This window comes from Piliocolobus tephrosceles, chromosome 13 (assembly GCF_002776525.5).
Source record: "Piliocolobus tephrosceles isolate RC106 chromosome 13, ASM277652v3, whole genome shotgun sequence".
Classification (NCBI taxonomy): domain Eukaryota; kingdom Metazoa; phylum Chordata; class Mammalia; order Primates; family Cercopithecidae; genus Piliocolobus; species Piliocolobus tephrosceles.
The window spans coordinates 47122304-47143078 of record NC_045446.1 but is presented as its reverse complement, the minus strand read 5'-3'; the positions used below and the strand labels follow the sequence as shown (position 1 = coordinate 47143078).

At 41.4% G+C, this 20775-nt stretch overlaps 1 protein-coding gene and 1 pseudogene across 4 annotated transcripts in view; one reads left to right on the top strand and one right to left on the bottom strand.

The window, feature by feature from the left end:
* The window catches only part of PIK3C2A (phosphatidylinositol-4-phosphate 3-kinase catalytic subunit type 2 alpha), a 118090-nt gene that overhangs the window by 86369 nt on the left and 10946 nt on the right, over window positions 1-20775 (bottom strand). Inside the window, exon 1 of one of the 4 annotated variants that reach the window (XM_023230786.2) lies at window positions 1354-1411. The exons of the other annotated variants lie outside the window; for them this stretch is intronic. The gene's annotated coding sequence lies outside the window, so the exon portion shown is untranslated. Of the gene's footprint in view, window positions 1-1353; window positions 1412-20775 lie in introns of those variants that run through there. 4 annotated transcript variants of the gene reach the window in all.
* Window positions 17471-18228, top strand: LOC111555023 (annotated as a pseudogene).

Here is a 20775-nt window from a genome sequence, read left to right as displayed (position 1 = left end):
AATATAGATATTTGTCCTCCCAAATGAATATAAAGCTTAAAGTAAAATAAATTATGGTACTTCCACGGAACTGAATTTTTTTTTTTTTTTTTTTTTTTTGAGACAGAGTCTCGCTCTATCGCCCAGGCTGGAGTGCGGTGGCGCGATCTTGGTTCACTGCAACTTCCACCTACCAGATTCAAAGGATTCTCCTGCCTCAGCCTCCTGAGTAGCTAGGATTACAGGTACCCACCACCATGCCGGCTAATTTACATACATATATATATATATTTTTTTAAGTAGAGATGGGATTTCACCATGTTGGCCAGGCTAGTCTCAAACCCCTGACCTCAGGTGATTCACCTGCCTCAGCCTCCCAAAGTGCTGAGATTACAGGCGTGAGCCACCAAGCCCAGCCAGAACTGAATATTATACCACCATTAAATAAAATCATGGGCTGGGCGAGGTGACTCTTAAACTTTGGGAGGCTGAGGTAGGAGGATTGCTTGAGCCCATGGGTACCAGACCAGCCTGGGCAACATAGTCAGACCCCTCTCTACAAATAAATAAATAAACAAATAGATAAATTTTAAAAATTAAAAAAAAAAAAAGATTATGGGCTGAGCATGGCAGCTCAGGCCTATGATTCCAGCACTTTGAGGCTTTGACAGGCCAAAGCAGGAGCATCACTTGAGGTCAAGAGTCCAAGACCAGCCTGGGCAACATAGCAAGACCCCTATCTCTACAAATAAAAGTTATTTGGATGTGTTGGAATATGCCTGTAGTCTCAGCTAGTCAGGAGACTGAGGTGGGAGGAACACTTGAGCCCAGGTGTTCAAGGTTACAGTGAGCTATGATTGTGTCACTGCACTCCAGTCCAGGGGACAGAATGAGACTCTGTCTCTAAAAAATAAAACAAAAACCAAACCAAAATAAAATAATTACGACTGTAGTAACCATGGAAAGTATTTGATAAAACTGTAGCAAATATCTGCATATCTCTATCTATGTAGAGAGATATATAGATACTATATGCCAAACATTGCTTTAAGCAATGCATTAACTAATTTAATCCTCACAAATTTTATAAAGTAGCTGTTAGTATCCCTAGTATACAAATGAAGAAATTTAAGCATACAAGTTATGTAATCTGCTCAGTCTACAGCAGCTAGCAAGTGATGAAATCAGGACTCAAATTCAGACAGAACTAATTCTCCACAATGTACTTTAAAGTTATCTGGGTATCTAAATTACTATAATTTATCCACTATAAATATCAACTTTCATCTTCAATCACAGCGTTATTTTAATAAATTTGTTTCTTTTAATTATATCATGAGGTAATTAATACTGTTATTTAGTTAAAACACGTACCAGCCGGGCGTGGTGGCTCACTCCTGTAATCCCAGCACTTTGGGAGGCCGAGACTGGTGGATCACAAGGTCAGGAGATCGAGACCATCCTGGCTAACACGGTGAAACCCATCTCTGTTAAAAATACAAAAAATTAGCCAGGCGTGGTGGCGGGGCGCCTGTAGTCCCAGCTACTCGGGAGGCTGAGGCAGGAGGAGGGCATGAACACGGGAGGCGGAGCTTGCAGTGACCCAAGATCGCGCCACTGCACTCCAGCCTAGGTGACAGAGCAAGACTCTGTCTCAAAAATAAAAATAAAAATAAAAAAAAAAGTACCAATTTATCAGTGAATTTATCATCACCAGATGACTAGCAAATTTGTAATTTCACTGAGGGCAAGAACATTTTTTCATCTTCTACTCTCAAACTTCTAATGCAGTTGAATGAATGCATCAATGACTAGAGAGCATAAGACACCATTCTTTTTATCAAAGAGAAGCTCAAATTCTGAAACAGGAAAAAAAAGGCTAAAATGACTCATTTATTAATAATTCAAACTTTACTAAAAAATAACATGGTTGAGTTTAGAATAAACAGGTGGGGTAGGGGAGCAGATTATCTTAAAAACTAGAAGGAAGATGGTAATAGAAAACTAAAAGTAAAAGTTGTTCCATCTCTGTTAAAAGGAAAAACTCCAGCACATGACAAGATAATATTCTCCTATCTCTACTGATTCATGGAAGGAAAAAACGTCATCTGATGAAAGAAACCAAGTATTCTGGTGTTAGGAACTATAAAAATTTGTCACAAAGACAAAAATAAAAGAATGTCCAGGTATTTGATGTGATTAGGTTAGAGTAACACTGTCCAAAAGAAATAGAAAGAGGCTGGGAGCGATGGCTCATGCCTGTATTCCCAGCACTTTGGGAGGTCAAGGCAGATGGATCACCTGAGGATAGGAGTTTGAGACCAGCATGGCCAATATGGTGAAACCTTGTCTCTAATGAAAATACAAAAATTAGCTAGGCATAGTGGTGGGTGTCTGTAATCCCAGCTACTCCCAAGGCTGAGGCAGGAGAACTGCTTGAACCCTAGAGGTGCATGTTGCAGTGAGTCAAGATCACGCCACTGCACTCCAGCTTGGGCAACAGAGTGAGACTCCATCACAAAAAAAAAAAAAAGAAAGAAAAGAAAAAAATGAATGCCACATATAAAAGTTTCTACAGCTACATTAATTAAAAAAGATATTTAATCTAATATATCAAAAATATTGTCATTTTAACAGGTAATATAAAATATGAATGAAATATTTCATGGTTTTAAAAAACATGAATCCTTGAAATCCGGTGTATATTATGCATTAGCACATCTCAATTTGGACTAGTTACATTTCAAGTGCTCAGCAGCCAAAGGTATCTAGTGAACAGTGCAAGGTTAGAGTTTATGAAGAGAGAAACAGGAACAAAAAACATGGTGAACAAGTATGTTTGCTTTCTGGGTGGTAAGGCAAAATGTATCGTCTCAACAGTCATCTCTTTCCACATGCCAAAAAAAATCTCAAATTCCTGTTATTCTAGGGGAGAACAAAATTTTCTTTTTATTTTTTTAAGTCCCACAGATAACTTACTGTCTTTATTTATTTATTTATTATTTACTTTTTTTGAGACAGAGTCTTGTGCTGTCACCCAGGTTGGAGTGCAGTGGCACAATCTCAGTTCACTGCAACCTCCACTTCCCAGCCTCCAGAGTAGCTGGGATTACAGGCGCTAGCCATCACACCTGGTTGATTTTTGTATTTTTAGTAGAGACAGGGTCTCACCATGTTGTCCAGGCTGGTCTCAAACTCCTGGCTCAAAGCAATCCTCTCATCTGGGCCTCCCAAAGCGCTGGGATTACTGGTGTACACCATTGTACCTGGCCAACCTATAGCCTTTAAATGAGGTCTTATCCTTTATAACTTTTTATATTTTTAAAGTATATACTTTCTAATTACCTTAATATTCTAATTTAGAAAACTGTTAACAATTTAGAGAGAAACGTGTTCACAATCAACCACACAGGATAAGTTACAAAAAGATTAAATGTTTAAAAATAGAGACAAGGTCTCACTCTTATCACTGAAGCTGGAGGGCAGTGACATCATCATAACTCACTGTAATCTCAAACTCCTAGAGGTTCAAGTGATCCTCCTGCCTCAGCCTCCCGAGCAGCTGAGATTACCAATATAACCAGGCCCGGCTAATGTTTTCATTTTTTGTAGAGACAGAGTCTGGCTATATTGCCCAGGCTGATCTCGAACTCCTAGTCCTAAGTGATCTTCTCACCTCAGTCTCCCAAATCACTGGGATTACAGTGTGAGCCACTGTCCTGGCTCTAAATAAGTGTAAAGAAATTGAATTGTGAAAACAAAAGACAACATAGAATTCCTTTGTAACCTCAGCATAAAGGCCTCCTAATATGACTCAAAATCTAGAAGCCACATGTGAAAAGATTCAAGCACACAAACATCTTTTAAAATAACTTTTGTTTGGCAAAAAAGTACCAGTGAATGTATTCATTTCCTCAGTAAATATTTATTGGGTGTATACTATGCATCAGGCACTGCTGTAGGCAATGAAAAGCAAAATTAAAAATAACTGAACTGGGCCGGGCGCGGTGGCTCAAGCCTGTAATCCCAGCACTTTGGGAGGCCGAGACGGGCGGATCACGAGGTCAGGAGATCGAGACCATCCTGGCTAACACGGTGAAACCCCGTCTCTACTAAAAATACAAAAACTAGCTGGGCGAGGTGGCGGGCACCTGTAGTCTCAGCTACTCGGGAGGCTGAGGCAGGAGAATGGCGTAAACCCGGGAGGCGGAGCTTGCAGTGAGCTGAGATCCCGCCACTGCACTCCAGTCCCGGCGACAGAGCAAGACTCCGCCTCAAAAAAAAAATAAATAAATAAATAACTGAACCAACCCTGGGCAACATGGTGAATCCATATCTCTATGGAAAAAAAATATATATATATATAAATCAGCAGGGCGTGGTGGCACATGTTACTCTGGAGGCTGAGATGGGAAGACTGCTTGAGCCCAGGGGGTCGAGGCTGCGGTGAGCTATGATCGTGCCACAGTATTCCACCCTGGGCCACATAGCCAGAGTCTCTGTCAGAAATAAATACATAAAAACAATAGAACCATAAAAATGTCAATGAAAAGCAATAAACCAAGAAAAAATTTTTGCTATTCGTATCACAAAGAGCTAATCTTTCTAATACATTAAAAACAACTACTACAAAAAAAAAAGGCTAGGTGCGGTGGCTCACACCTGTAATCCCAGCATTTTGGGAGACTGAGGCAGGTGGATCACCTGAGGTCAGGAGTTCGAGACCAGCCTGACCAACATGGAGAAACCCCATCTGTACTAAAAATATAGAAATTAGCCAGATGTGGCGGTGCACACCTATGATCCCAGCTACTCAGGAGGCTGAGGCAGGAGAATCACTTGAACCCAGGAGGCAGAGGTTGCAGTGAGCCGAGATCGTGCCACTGCACTCCAGCGGATACCCTCATTTCACACTACAGTCACAGTACTGGGTTCCTATATTACTCATACTGTTGTGGACTTGCCTACAAATCACGGGTTCCCATGAACCCAACTCAGGTTTTATAATTTGCTAGAATGGTTCACAAAACTCAGATAGAGTTTACTTATTACTGACTTATTATAAAGGATACAACTCAGGAACAGCCAAAGGGAAGAGATGCATAGGGTAAGGTTTTAGAGGTGGCGGGACAGAACTTCCATGCCCTTTCTGGACACCATCTCCCAGCACCTCTATGTGTTCACCACCCCAGAAGCTCTCCAAACCCTGTCATGTTAAAGGTTTTAATGGAGGCTTCATTATATAGACATGGCTGATTAAGTCTCCGGCCACTGGTGATTGGTCTCTAGCACCTCCCCCCTCCCTAACCCTCTAATCATGTTTTGGTCTTTCAGGCAACCAACACCCCATCCAAAAGTTATCTAAGAGCCCCTAGTCACCAATCATCTCATTTTTTTTTTTTTTAATAACACAGTTCACTCAATGGAACTCTATATAGCAAGGCAAATGGATGCACTAGAGTTATACAAGAAAACTTAGAAACATGTTGAGCAAATGAAGAAAGACAGAAAACACACACACACACACACACACACACACGTAAGGCACTGAGTGTGGTATGCCTGTAGTCCCAGCTACTTGGGAAGCTGTGGCAGGAAGATCCCTTGAGCCCAGGAGTTCAACACCAGCCTGGACAACATGGTGAGATTCCATTTTTAAATATATATATATGTGTGTGTGTGTGTGTGTGTGTGTATATACGTATGAGAGATCCCGCCACTGCTTACATAATGTAAGCATTCAATATTTAAGAATGCTTACATTATGGCAAAACTGTGAAGGAAATGATTATCACAGGTGGTGGCTCACGCCTGTATCCCAGCACTTTGGGAGGCCAAGGCAGGCAGATCACCTGAGGTCAGGAGTTCGAGACCAGCCTGACCAACATGGAGAAACCCCCATCTCTACTAAAAATACAAAAAACTAGCCAGGTGTGGTGGCACATGCTTGTAATCCTGGCTACTCGGGAGGTTGAGAAGGAGAATCGCTTTAACCTGGGAAATAGAGGTTGCGGTTAGCCAAGACCATGCCATGGTACTCCAGGCTGGGCAACAAGAGTGAAACTGTCTCAAAATAAAAAAAAAAAAAAAAAAAAAAAAGAATAGTAGTTACTCATAGAGAAAGTTATAATCAGAAAAAAATATAGTGGGGACTTCGGGGTACTAGCAATGTTCTGCTTTCTAACCTAGTGACTGGTTACACAAGTGTTTATAATTACTTGTTAAGTAATCATATATGATTTATGCACTTTTCTGTGCATTACTTAACCATAAAGAATAATCTACTCTTGGCTGGGTGCAGTGACTCACAAAACACATTGGGAGGCTGAGACAAGAGGAGCCCAGGCGTTGGAGACCAGCCTGGGCAACATGGCAAAACCCCATCTCTACAAAAAATTTTAAAATTAGCTGGGCATGGTGGTGCATGCCTGTAGTCCCAGCTACTCTGGAGGCTGAGAGGTAGGCGGATCACTCGAGCCCAGACAGGTAAGGCTGCAGTGAGTCAAGATCATTCACTGTACTTCAGCCTGGACGACAGAACAAGACCCTGCCTCAAAAAAAAAAAAAAAAAAAAAAAAGTTAACTTGGAAAGTTTATTTTTTTAGTGATAACATTAAAAAATACAAATAAAAGCTACACTGTCTCCCTTTCATCTGCCAATCTAGAGGCTAAATTAAGGGGACTGCCCTTACTTATTAAGAGATATGGGGAAAGGATAAGACTCTAACAAACTTTATAAAATAGACTTTCTCAAATGTTCATCATCTGTGAATTAATGAGCACTGAACATAACATGATCAATTTATGTAAAACATTCACCGCATTTTTATTTATTTATTTATTTATTTTTGAGACAGTTTCTCACTCTGTCACCCGGCTGAAGTGAAGTGGCATGATCACAGTTCACTGCAGCCTCGATCACCCAGGCTCAGGTAATCCTCCCACCTCAGTCTCCAGAGTAGCTGGAACTACAGGCATGCACCACTATGCCCAGCTAAGTTTCGTAATTTTTGTAGAGATGAGGTTTTGCCATGCATGTTGCCTAGGCTGGTCTCAAACTCCTAAGTTCAAGCAATCCTCCTGCCTTGGCCTCCCAAAGTGCTGGGATTACAGACATGAGTCACCAAGCTTGGCCTCAATGCATTTTAAAATACAAGTAAAACATTAAAAAATGAATGCAGAAGTTCCCCCTTATCCACAGTTTCTCTTTCCAAGGTTTCAGTTACCCACAGTCAAAAGTGGTCCAAAAATATTAAATAGAAAATTCCAGATATCAACAATTCATAAGGTCTTAAATAACTTTTATGAAAGTATACTGTTATAATGATTCTATTATTACTTATTGTTATTCTCTTACTGTGCCTAACTTATAAATTAAACTTTATTGGTCAGACATGGTGGCTCACACCTGTAATCCCAGCACTTTGGGAGGCCAAGGTGGGTGGATCACCTGAGGTCAGCAGTTCGAGACCAGCCTGGCCAACACGGTGAAACCCCGTCTCTACTAAAAACACAAAAATGAGCTAGGCGTGGTGTGGTGGCACACGTCTGTGATCCCAGCTTCTCAGGAGGCTGAGGCAGGAGAATCCCTTGAACCTGGGAGGCAGAGGTTGCAGTGATCGTGCCACTGCACTCCAGCCTGGGCAACAGAAAGAGACTCTGTCTCAAAAAAACAAAAACAAAAAAACAAAAAAAACCCCACTTTATCGTAAGTATGTACTTATAGGAAAAAACACAGTATAGTCATGTACCACATGACACTCCAGTCAACAGCAGACCATATATATGACAGTGGGCCTCCAGGATTATAATGGGCCAGGTGTGGTGGCTCACACTTATAGTCTCAGCACCCTCCCTTTGGAAGGTCGAGGAGTGGGGAATGCTTAAACCCAGGAGTTTGAGACCAGCCTGAGCAACATAGTGAGAATCCTCCTAAAAAGAAAAAAAAAATTAGCCAGGCATGGTGGCACATGCCTGCAGTTCTAGCCACTCAATTTCAGCCCTTTGGGAGGCTGAAGTAGGAGACTCACTTGAGACCAGGAGTTTGAAGTTACAGTGAGTTATGATCATGCCACTGTACCTCTTGCCTGAGCACAGAGTAAGATCCTGTCTCTAAAAAAAAAAAAGATTATAATGTTATAACAGAGATGAAAAACTCCTAGTAATGTTCCCTATATTTTTCATTGTTACTTTATAGTACACTCCTTCTACTTAAAAAAAAAAGAAAAAAAAAGTTAACTGTAAAACAGCCTCAAGTAGGTCCTTTTGGAGATATTTCAGAAGATGGCATTGTTATCCTAGGAGATGACAGCTTCATGCATGCTATTGCCCCGAGGACTTCCAGTGAAACAAGATGTAGAGATGGAAAACAGCTATATTGATTATCCCGACCTTGTGTAGGCCTAGGCTACCACATGTGTTTGTGTCTTAGTTTTTAACAAAAAAGTTTACAAAGTAAAAAATAATTAAAAATTTTAAAAATAGAAAATAGCCGCTTGTAGAATAAGGATATAAAGTATTTTTGTATAGCTGTACTATGTTCTTACATTACAAAAGGGTCAAAAGTTAAAAACAAAAATTAAAAAGTGTATAAAGTAAAAAGGTTACAGTAAGCTAAGGTTAATTTATTACTAAAGAAAAAAAAACGGCTGGGGATGGTGGTTCATGCTTATAATCCCAGCAGTTTGGGTGGCCAAGAGGACAGGATCCTTAAAGCCCAGGAGTTTGAGACCAGCCTGGGCAATGTAGCAAGAACACCTTCCTCAACTACAAAAAGTTTAAAAAATAATTAGCCGAGTGTGGTGGCACACACCTACATTCCTAGCTACTCAGGAGGCTGAGGTGGGAGGATCATTTGAGCCTAGGAATTCTAGGCTGTAATAATTCCAGGCTGTGATCACACTATTGCACTAGCCTGGTCAACAGAGTGAGACTGTCTAAAAAATATTTTTTTAATTAAAAAGAAAAATATATCTTTGCAAATATAGGATAGTACATGTACAGTGTTTATAAAATCTACAGTAGTATAATGTCCTAGGCCTTTGCATTCACTCACTATTCACTCATGGACTCACCCAGAGCAATTGCCAGTCCTGCAAGCTTCACTCATAGTTAAGTGCCCTACACAGGTGCATTTTAAAATATTTTACACCATATTTTTACTGTGCCTTTTCTATGTTTAGATATGCAAATACTTACCAATTGTTACAACTGCCTACAGTATTTAGTATAGTAACATGCTATAGTATGTACAGCATTTAATATACGTACAGCAATATGCCATAAGGTTTGTAGCCTAAGAGCAAAAGGCTATACTACATACCCTAGATGTATAGATTACACCATCAAGATTTGTTTAAGTACTTGCTATGATATTCACACAATGATAAAATTGCCTACTGATGCATTTCTTAGAACCTATCCCTGTCATTAAGCAACATATGACTGTATATATATGGTTTGGTACTATCCGAAGTTTTAGGCATCCACTGGTGATCTTGGAACATATCCTACCAAGGATAAGGTGGGAAAACTACTGTAGTAAGATATTACAATCAGTGAGAGAAACGATTATACACTCTCATCATTTTATGCATATCTAGTAAATTTACTTATTTCTATTATATTAGAAAATTCTAATTCAATTATAGCTTATCAGGAAGGCAACAATGTTTAGTGGTCACTATATCAGATACTTAACAGAAACTTACAGGCTCTATCTTCAAAATATTTCTGAACGTAAACATTCCTTCATTATGTTCTCAATACCATCCTAGACCAATTAATCATGACCTCTTGTTCTTTCCTGGATTATTGAAATAGCCTTCCCCAAACTGTTTCCCTGCTATATTTATAACCCCTCCATTCCCCACCTTCAGACTATCCTCAGCACAGTAGCTGGAGTGATCTTGAAAAACCTAGAACCTGTCACTCCTCTGCACAGAATTTTCAACAGCTCCTAACTCATTCAGAGAAAAGGTACAATCTTTACAATGGCCCACCAGGCACACTAATATTTGGCCCCCCATTATCTCTCTCCTGTAACTCTGCACTGCTTCTGTCACACTGGCCCCCTTGTTCCTCAAACACCTTATGCTCCCAACTCATGGCCTTTGCTCTTCTGTTACCTCTGACCAGACTGTTCTTCCCCTGAATCGCTGAATGGTTTAATCCCTTGCTTCCTTCAAGTCTTCATTGAGAAGGTGACACTTGTGTAAAGTCCTCCCTGATAACCAAGTTAAAACTGCAATTTTCTCCAACTCCACTGCCTATCATCTTACCTTAATTTTCTCCTTAGCATTTACTACCATCTAGTATACTATATATTTACTTATTTATTTTGTTTATTGTCTGCATTTCCCCCTCTAGGCTTAAATTTCATGAAGCTGGGATTTATGTCTGGTTTACTGCTATATTCCCAGCACTCTAGTCCTGGAATAACCAAGCTTTCATTCAAGTATTTGTTAAACAAATAGGTGAAATTAAATCTAATATGGAACAAAAATATCACATTCAAAATGAGTATTTTAACCTAAGAGATACAATAAAGAGATACAATAGATTTTTAACCCACTCTTGTTGCATTCATTTTTAAAGTATTTAGAAGCCATCTTAAATGTGCCAAATAATATGCCATCAATTTCTTCCTCTAAGGGAAGAAAATCCATATGTATATCTCAGAATTGTTCTTCAGAGCCACAAGGCCCTTTTTAGTCAGACCAAAACACATTCCTATTTTGAAGTACTTGTGAGAAATATAGTACATGTCTACTTGGAGATAGAAATACTGGCCTTGGCCGGGCACGGTGGCTGACGCCTATAATCCCAGCACTTTGGGAGGCCAAGGTGAGTGGTCAGGACTTGAAGCCCAGGAGTTCAAGACCAGCCTGGACAACATACTGAAACCCCATCTCTATAAAAAATACAAAAATTAGCTGGGTGTGGTGGTGCGGGCCTGTAGTTCCTGCTACTCAGGAGGCTGAGGTGGGAAGATTGCTTGAGCCAGATCAAGGCTCCCTAGTGCTACTGCACTCCAGCATGGGTGATAGAGCAGATCCTGTCTCAAAAAAAAGAAATACTGGCTTTGGGCTTAACAGAGCAATTTGGCTAGAGATAAATCTTTAGGCGTTATCTATGTGTACAGCTGAAGACCTGAAGTCATGGAAGTAGTTGAAGATTGCCCTGGGAGAATGTTTAGAGTGAAGATAAAAAAGAAACAAGAAAAAAATCATGAGCGCCATTAGCACATGAAGACCGGTATCAAATAAATACAAAGAACAGAGTATCCTAAGGAGGAAATGGTTAATATTGTCGGAAACTACAGAAAGATGACATAGGATAAGGACTGGAGAAAAACACTAGGTCTAAGAACTCAGTGATGTTTACAATAATAGCTTTATTGAGATATAACTCTTAATATAAAATTTACACTTTTAAAGTATACTATTTAGTTGTTTTTAGTATATTCAGAGGTGTGTGATCATCACTACCACCATGTTTCAGAATACATTCATCACCCCATAAAGAAACTCTGCACCCATTAGCAGAGTTTCTAACTGGCAGGGTTTCACATTTCCCCTAGTATTAGTGATTTTAAAAGAAGACAGTTTCGGAGAAGTATGAAAAACTAAAAGTAAGGAATTATAAGTAACAAGAGTATATTATTCTTTCAGAGGGAACTAGGAGAGAGAGAGAGATAGGAGGAGGTGGTATCAGAATGGCTGTTTAAAATGGGGAAGGCCATAGACTGAAGGGAAGGCTTCAGGGAAAAAGACTGAGGCACAGAGACAGAAGATACATACTCGCTCACAAACTGGATATAGTTGAATAGGATACAATCAGAAACACAGAAGGGTTTTACTTGGAAAGGAAGAGACGCCTTAGGGGACTATGGTGATAAAAGTAAGAAACTACTAAGTCAATAACTAAAAATGAGGGACAGCTGGGAGCCAATGGTAGGAAGCAGATTTACTTTTTGCTAAATTTCAGTAGTTTTAAATTTTTCATCATTTGCATGTTTTACTATCTCAAAATAAAGATGATAAATACAGGGATTTTGGGCCGGGCATGGTGGCTCCACGCCTGTAATCCCAGCACTTTGGGAGGCCAAGGTGGATGGATCACTTGAGATCAGGAGTTCGAGACCAGTCTGGCCAACATGGTGAAACCCCATCTCCACTAAAAATACAAAAATTAGCCGGGCGTGGTGGTGCATGCCTGTAATCTCAGCTACTCAGGAGTCTGAGGCAGGAGAATCACTTGAGCCCAGGAGGTGGAGATTGCAGCAAGCCGAGATCATGCACCACTACACTCCAGCCTGGGTGACAGAGTGAGACCCTGTCTCAAAAAAAAAAAGAAAAAGAAATGTCACAGAACAGAGAACACACAAACACCTAATGAATTAAATTTCAGAAAGTGATTGCCCTTTAACAGGAGAGAGAGGCCCAATACTACTCTCTTTCCTGGTGCAGCAGCAGCAGGAGAAAATGTACTATAGACAGGGATAAGAAGAAACAAACCAGACTTTTAAGAAATTTTTAATGCCAAATGTAGGCTAGCATGACAGATTAAAATTCCAAGGTGTGGTGGAGGTAAAGCTGATGTGCTGGAATAAGAATTACAAGGAGCCCTAGACATGGAACCCATCTGTACCCATCTACCAACTCTCCTACAGATCTTCACTAAATATACAGGTAGTACACTGAAAGCTGAAGACAGGTCAGAAGAACTGAAAGAGATCCCATTTGAAGTATATAGGCCTCCCTGAAGTACAAGGCAGTCATCTTCCAAAGGAGGCTGGCAGGTGAGCAGACAGAAATCCATCTGAGGTAATCCATGCTTTCGGCTACCAAAGGCTGTGGAGGCAAGAACTGAGAAAAAGCCCTCCAAGGCATTCCAGGCCTTCACAGAATGTAAAACAGCTGCCCTCCTGAGGCAAGGGTAAGAGCAGCAAGGTAGAGATCTCCTGAGACAAAAAAAGGCAAGAGGCACAATGAAAGAAGAAAGAGAACCTCCCAGCGACCTAAAAAGCTGGCAGCTCAGCTGGCAAAACAGATCTCTGAAATCATGTCAGTGCTTAGATCCCAAATACTGCTGAGGAGAAAGCCATAATTCTGCCCCAAAGTATTTAGACCCAGTGGTAAACTGAATCAAACTACAGCTGCAACAAAGCACAGACTCATCTTACTTACAAATTAGACTTAATTTAGTGGCCAGACAGAATAAATGGCATTTTGGAGGTAAATATTAAGTAAAAAATAAGTAAACTTCAGGTTCTCCTTTGTTTTATAGAAGTTGTCCAGTATACAGGCCAGGTACAGCGGCTCACGCCTATAATCCCAGCACTATGGGAGGCCTAGGTAGGTGGATTACCTGAAGTCAGGAGTTCAAGACCAGCATGGCCGAGATGGTGAAACCCCATCTCTACTAAAAATACAAAAATACAAAAATTAGCTGGGCGTGGTAGCACAGGCCTGTACTCCCAGAAACTCAGGAGACTGAGGCTGGAGAATTGCTTGAACTTGGGAGGCAGAGATTGAGGTTGTTTTTAGTATATTCAGTTGTTTTTAGTATATTTTTAGTATATTCAGAGGTATGTGACCATCACCTACTACCAAGTTTCAGAATACTTTTCATCACCCCATAAAGAAACCCTGTACTCATTAGCAGTCATATTTCCCCTCCCTAATATTAGTGATTTTAAAAGAAGACAGTTTTGGAGAAATATGAAAAACTAAAAAGTGAGCCGAAATTGAGTCACTGCACTCCAGCCTGGGACACTGAGTGAGGTTCTGTCTCAAAAAAAAAAAAAAAATTGTCTGGTATAAAATAAAAGATTATGCGATATACAAAGAAGCAAGAAAATGTGACCAATGGTAAATAAAAGTAAAGGAAATAGTCAAAATAAGCAAACTCAAAGATGCCCCAAATGTTGGAATTATTATTAAATAGTAACTTTAGGATGGGCGCGGTGGCTCATGCCTGTAATCCAGCACTTTGGGAGGCCAAGGCAGGTGGATCGTTTGAGGTCAGGAGTTCAAGACCAGCCTGGCCAACATGGTGAAACCTTGTCTCTACTAAAAATACAAAAATTAGCTGGGCATAGTGATGAGTGCCTGTAATCCCAGCTACTCAGGAGGCTGAGGCAGGAGAATCGCTTGAACCTGGGAGGCAGAGGTTGCGGTGACCCCAGATCATGCCGCTGCCCTCCAGCTTGGGCAACAGAGCGAGACTCCATCTCAAAAAAAAATAGTAACTTTAAAATAATTATGATAGATTGGGTACGGTGGCTCACACCTGTAATCCCAGAACTTTGGGAGGCCAAGGCAGGTGGATCATCTCAGGTAAGGAGTTTGAGACCAGTCTGGCCAACATGGTGAAACACCATCTCTATTAAAATACAAAAATTAGCCAGGCATGGTAGTGAGCACCTGTAATCCCAGCTACTCATGAGGCTGAGGCAGTAGAATCACTTGAACCCAGGAGGCAGAGGTTGCAGTGAGCCGAGATCGCGCCACTGCACTCCATCCAGCCTGGGTGACAGAGCGAGACTCCGTCTCAAAAAAAAAAATTATGATAAAAATATTAAATGATCTAGTAGAAAAGACAGACAACATGTATGAAGTGATGAGACATTTCAGCAGAGTAATAGGAACTACAGAAAAGAAATACTGGAAAGGAAAAATATATTCAAAATCAATAATTAATTAGATGGACTTAGCAAAAGGATTGACAAACCTGAGGACAGATCAGTAGAAAATATCCAAACTGAAACAGAGAAAAAGAGGGGAAGGGGATACAACACCATGTCTAAGTTCTGTGGGACAATTTCAAATGGTCTAATATAATGTGTAATTGGAGTCCAAGGAGAGGAGAGAGAATGAAATACAATAAATATTTTAAAAGGAAATGGCCAGAACTTTCCACAAGTAAAGAAAGACATCAACCAAACAAAACCAAGAAGTTCAGTGAAGCCCAAGCAGGATAAAAATATAGTAGAGGATTCACCTAATGAGGTTACAAAGTAGTTTAAATGACTACTTGAAAGAAATTATGTCGGTTCTTATTAATACATGGAGTTAGGATCAAATCCATTTATTATCTACAAAGTCTGTTCCTAAAGAAACCATGGAGGTAAGTTTTAATTTTACATCCTACCTATTAAAGAATTTAGCCTTGCCCAAAGACAGGTGCCCTCTGCTCCTGAGAGGTAATCTATGTCATACTAAATAGAGGTGTCTTTCTGGGCAGGGTTGGCCAACCAGAAAGGCCAATCATGTGATTTAGGATGGGACTTTGGGTCACCCAGTATCAGTCTGAATCCAACCTGGAGACTGAGTTCAACTATGTGGGCAACCCATCAATCAAATATGCCTATTTAATGAAGTCCTACTTTGAAAATCTGGACACTGAAGCACAAGTGAGCTTCCCCGGATGGCAATAGTCCATGCATACTGTCACATATTGATACTGAGAGTAACACCTCCTGACTTAATGGGGAGCAAACACCAGATGCTTCAACATTTGAAACCCTCTTGAACTTGGTTCTATGGGCTCCTTGCCTTGATTTTAATCTGTATCCTTTCCTTGAAATAAACTGTAACCATGAACATAATAGCTCTTAGCAGTGAGTTCTCTTAGCATCTTTTTAGCAAGTTATCAAAACTTTGGGAACCTCCCCAGCTCCCAAAGACTTGCAGTTGGTGTCAGAAATGAAAGTGGTCTTCTGGAAGACTGTGTCCTCAAACTTTGCAGCTTAGCTAACTCAGAGAGGATCTTCATAAAAGTTTTAGGTTCGTTCAATGATGAAAGCTAGCTAAAAGTTCAGGCTTGGCCAAGCGTGGTAACTCATGCCTGTACTCCGAACACTTTGGGACGTCAAGGCAGGCAGATTGCTTGAGTCCAGGAGTTTGAGAGTAGCTTAGGCAACATAAGGAAACCCTGCTTCTACCAAAAAAAAACAAAGAATAGAAAAATTAGCCAGCGTGGTGGTGCATGATTGTAGTCCCAGCTAGTCGGGAGGCTGAGGTGGGAGGAAAGCTTGAGCCCAGCAAGCAGAGGTTGCAGTGAGCGGAGTTCGCACCACTGCACTCCAGCCAGGGTAACAGAGTGAGACCCCTGTTTCAATAAATTAATTAATTAATTAATAATTCAGGTGTAATACAAATGTATGGATCCTCCTATTATTTGTTTAACCATATGTTTAAAGATGGCACTCCTGCACTTTGGGGAATACTGCTGATATAGTAAAGTTACATTCTCCAAGCTAAATCCAACATTGTGGGTCAATCTAAATTAGAACAGGAGACTTAATTTAACAAGCTGAATAAGCTACATTACTATACTGTATATCTCCATCTCATATTTTATATAACTCTTTTAACATATGAAAAAAATAATTGCTTCTGGTCCAACAACTACAAATAATCCCCACAAAAGAACTGTTCTGTATTTTTGAGACAATCTTGCTCTGTCACCCAGGTTGGAGTGCAGTGGTGCGATCTCAGCTCACTACAACCTCCGTCTCCCAGGTTCAAGTGATTCTCATGCCTTAGCTTCCTGAGTAGCTGGAATTACAGGTGTGTGCTACCACAACCAGCTAAATGTTCTATTTTTGGTAGAGATGGGGTTTCACTATGTTCGCCAGGATAGTCTCAAACTCCTGTCTCAAGTGATCTGCCTGCCTCAGCCTCCCAGAGAACTGGGATTACAGACGTGAGCAACCATGCCTGGCCACAAAACAACTGTTATTGAAACCTCATCACTAGTCAACCTTTTATAGCAAATACATTATTTGACTTTAAACATTCAGCCAATTATTATGTGGTAACTATGAAAACAACTATGGTTTTAATGTCCCCTCCAAAACTCATGTTGAAATTTAATTGCCATTGTGGTAATATTAAGAGGTGGGACCTTTAAGAGATGTTTAGGCCAGGAGGGAATAGTCCTCATGACCATGATTGTGGGAGTGCACTCACACAATGTCATAATTCTGGGATTAATGCCATAACTATAGGAATGGGTTCCTGACTAAAGGATGAGTTCAGTCAGATTTCCTCTCTGTCATATGTGCTCACCTGCACTATGTTATGACACAGCAAGAACGTCCTCACAAGATGCCAAGCAGATGTTAGTACAACCATGCCCTTGGACTTCCCAGCCTCCAGAACTGTAAGCCAAATAAATTTATTTTCTTTATAAAGTATCGATCTGTGGTATTCTGTTATAGCAGCAGAAAACGAACTAAGACATTCTTCCAATAAAGACTACTCCTGAAATAAGAGATTTTTCTGCTGTAGTTAGAAACTGAAATTCCCTGAAGAATATTTCCTTAGAAATCAGCTTTGTTATCCCAGTAAGTTTTATATTTGAAAAAGTATTAACAGAAATTCAACTTAAAAATCGCTGAACATAGCTTCCAGTTCTAGGTGATCGCTGAACATAGCTTCCAGTTCTAGGTGCTTCGGGAGCCACCGCTTAAGGTGCAGACATGGCCAAGTCCAAGAATCACACCACACACAACCATTCCCGCAAATGGCACAGAAATGGTATTAAGAAACCCCAATCAAGCCAGGCGTGGTGGCTTACGCCCCTAATCCCAGCACTTTGGGAGGCTGAGGCGGATGGATCATGAGGTCAAGAGAACGAGACCAGCACGGCCAACGTGGTGAAACCCCATCTCTACTAAAAATACAAAAATTAGCTGGCATGGTAGCGCACATCTGTAGTCCCAGCTACTCAGGAGGCTGCAGCAGAAGAATTGCTTGAATCCAGGAGGCAGAGGTTGCAGTGAGCTGAGATCACACCACTGCACTCCAGTCTGGCAACAGAGCGAGACTCTGTCTTAGAAAAGAAACCCAGATCACAAAGATACGAATCTCTTAAGGGGGTGGACCCCAAGTTCCTGAGGAACATGTGCTTTGCCAAGAAGCACAACAAGAAGGGCCTAAAGAAGATCCAGGCCGACAATGTCAAGGCCATCAGTCCACGTGCTGAGGCTATGAAGGCCTTCGTAAAGGAGGTTAAGCGCAAGATCCCAAAGGGTGTCAGCAGCAAGCTTCAACAACTTGCCTACATTGCCCACCCCAAGCCTAGGAAGCGTGCTTGTGCCTGCACTGCCAAGAGGCTCAGGCTGTGTCGGCCAAAGTCCAAGGCCAAGGATCAAACCAAGGCCCAGGATCAACTCCAGCTTCAGTTCCAGCTCAGGTTCACAAAGGTGCTCAGGCCCCTACAAAGGCTTCAGAGTAGGTATCTGTCTGCCAACGTGAGGACAGAAGGACTGGTGCAACCTGCCTGGGCTGCCATCTACATGGGGCTGGGGTCCTCACCTCCTGTGCTATTTGTAAAATGTATTAACAGAAATTCAACTTAAAAATTGCTGAGTGGCCAGGCGCGGTGGCTCAAGCTTGTAATCCCAGCACTTTGGGAGGCCGAGACGGGCGGATCACGAGGTAAGGAGATCGAGACCATCCTGGCTAACACGGTGAAACCCCATCTCTACTAAAAATACAAAAACTAGCCGGGCGAGGTGGCGGGCGCCTGTAGTCCCAGCTACTTGGGTGGCTGAGGCAGGAGAATGGCGTAAATCCGGGAGGCGGAGCTTGCAGTGAGCTGAGATCCCTCCACTGCACTCCAGCCCAGGCGACAGTGCGAGACTCCGCCTCAAAAAAAAAAAAAAAATTGCTGAATATAGCTTCCGGTTCTAGATGCTTCGGGAGCCACAGCTTAAGAAAAAGAAGAAAAAAAATTTGCTAAATATAGGCATCACAAACTTACAAATGAGGGCTTTGAATTAGAAGAAAAGAAAAACTGAGTTTCTGCCCCAACCCTATTATTATTAATTAGCTATTTCAACTTGAATAAAGCACTTCACCTCTCTGAGCTTCAATTTCTCAAGTATATAAAGTTGTTAGACATTGGATGATAAGATTCATTCTAGCCTGGTGCAATGGCTCACGCCTGTAATCCCAGCACTTTGAGAGGCTGAGGCAGGTGGATCACCTGAGATCAGGAGTTCAAGACCAGCCTCACCAACATGGTGAAACTCCACCTCTACTAAAAATACAAAATTAGCCGGGTGTAGTGGCAGGCGCCTGTAGTCCCAGTTACTTGGGAGGCTGAGGCAGGAGAATGGCGTGAACCAGGGAGGCAGAGCTTGCAGTGAGCCGAGATAGCGCCACTGCACTCCAGCTTGGGCAACAGAGCGAGACTCCATCTCGAAAGAAAAAAAAATGTAATAATAAAAGAAACATAATATCACATTGGGGATTAAGAAAAGAAAGGAAAAAAAATCAGAAACAAGTTAAATCACTAAGCTCAACTATCAAAAATCAGAACTCTCCAAAAAAATCTTAAAATCTCCATCTATCAATAAAAATGTTTAATTATTAAATTTAATATACCCCCAAGAAGGGGGATGCTATACTGAATTTTAGGTATAATAGGAAGCCCAAGGTGAATTTTAGGTAGACACAGTCATGTGATCTGATTTATTTACATTGCTCAAGATCCCTGTTGTTCTGTGAAAATCAGGCATAAGAAACAAAAATGGAAACTGGGAGACCAATTAACAGGTAGCTGAAAAAGTCTAGAATAATGACTTGGACTAGTATAACAGCAATGGAAATATTAAGAAGTCATTTGATTCAAACAAGCAAACAAAATGATACATATAGACAGTAAATGAAATAGGAGAAAAAAACAGTAATGTGAGAGAGAATGATTTAGTTGGGGAGGACACTATTTTTTTTTTTTTTTTTGAGATGGAGTCTTGCTCTGTCACCCAGGCTGGAGTGCAGCGGCTCGATCTCGGCTCACTACAAGCTCTGCCTCCCGGGTTCACGTCATTCTCCTGCCTCAGCCTCCCAAACAGCTGGGACTATAGGCGCCCACCATCATGCCCAGCTAATTATTTTGTATTCTTAGTAGAGATGGGGTTTTGCCGTGTTAGCCAGGATGGTCTCGATCTCCTGACCTCGTGATCCACCTGCCTCGGCCTCCCAAAGTGCTGGGATTACAGGTGTGAGCAACCACACCCGGAGAGGATACTATTTTTAATAGGGTAGTCAGGGAAAAAAAAATTGGAGCCACAACCTGGACATAAAAAAGAGTGAGACATGGGAAAAGTGAAGAGGAGAGTCTTCCCAAGCTTCGTCACATGTTTAAAAATAAGTGTGCCTGGCCAGGTGCGGGGCCTCACGCCTATAATCCCAGCACTTTGGAAGGCTGAGGTGGGAGGATCACAAGGTCAGGAGTTCGAGCCCAGCCTGATCAACATGGTGAAACTCCGTCTCTACTAAAAATAAAAAATTATCCAGGCATGGTGGCGCTCACCTATAATCCCAGTTACTCAGGAGGCTAAGGCAGGAGAATAGCTTGAACTCAGGAGGCAGAGGCTGCAGTGAGCCAAGATCACGCCACTGCACTTCAGCCTGGGTGACAGAGCTAGATTCTGTCTCAAAAAAAAAAAAAAAAAAAAAAAAAAAGATAGGTGAGCCTAACCTGGCTCCTACTCCATTCTTCTTCTTCTTTTTTTGAGACAAGGTCTTGCTCTGTTGCCCAGGCTGGAGTGCAGTGCAGTAGCATGATCTCAGCTCACTGCAACCTCCACCTTCCAGCTCAAGCAATCCTCCCACCTTAGTCTCCCAAGCAGCTGGGACTATAGGTGCATGCCACCATGTCTGGCTAATTTTTGTATTTTTCGTAAAGATGGGGTTTCACCATGTTGCCCACGCTGGTGTTGAACTTCTGGGCGCAAGAGATCCACCCACCTCAGCTTCCCAAAGTGCTGGGACT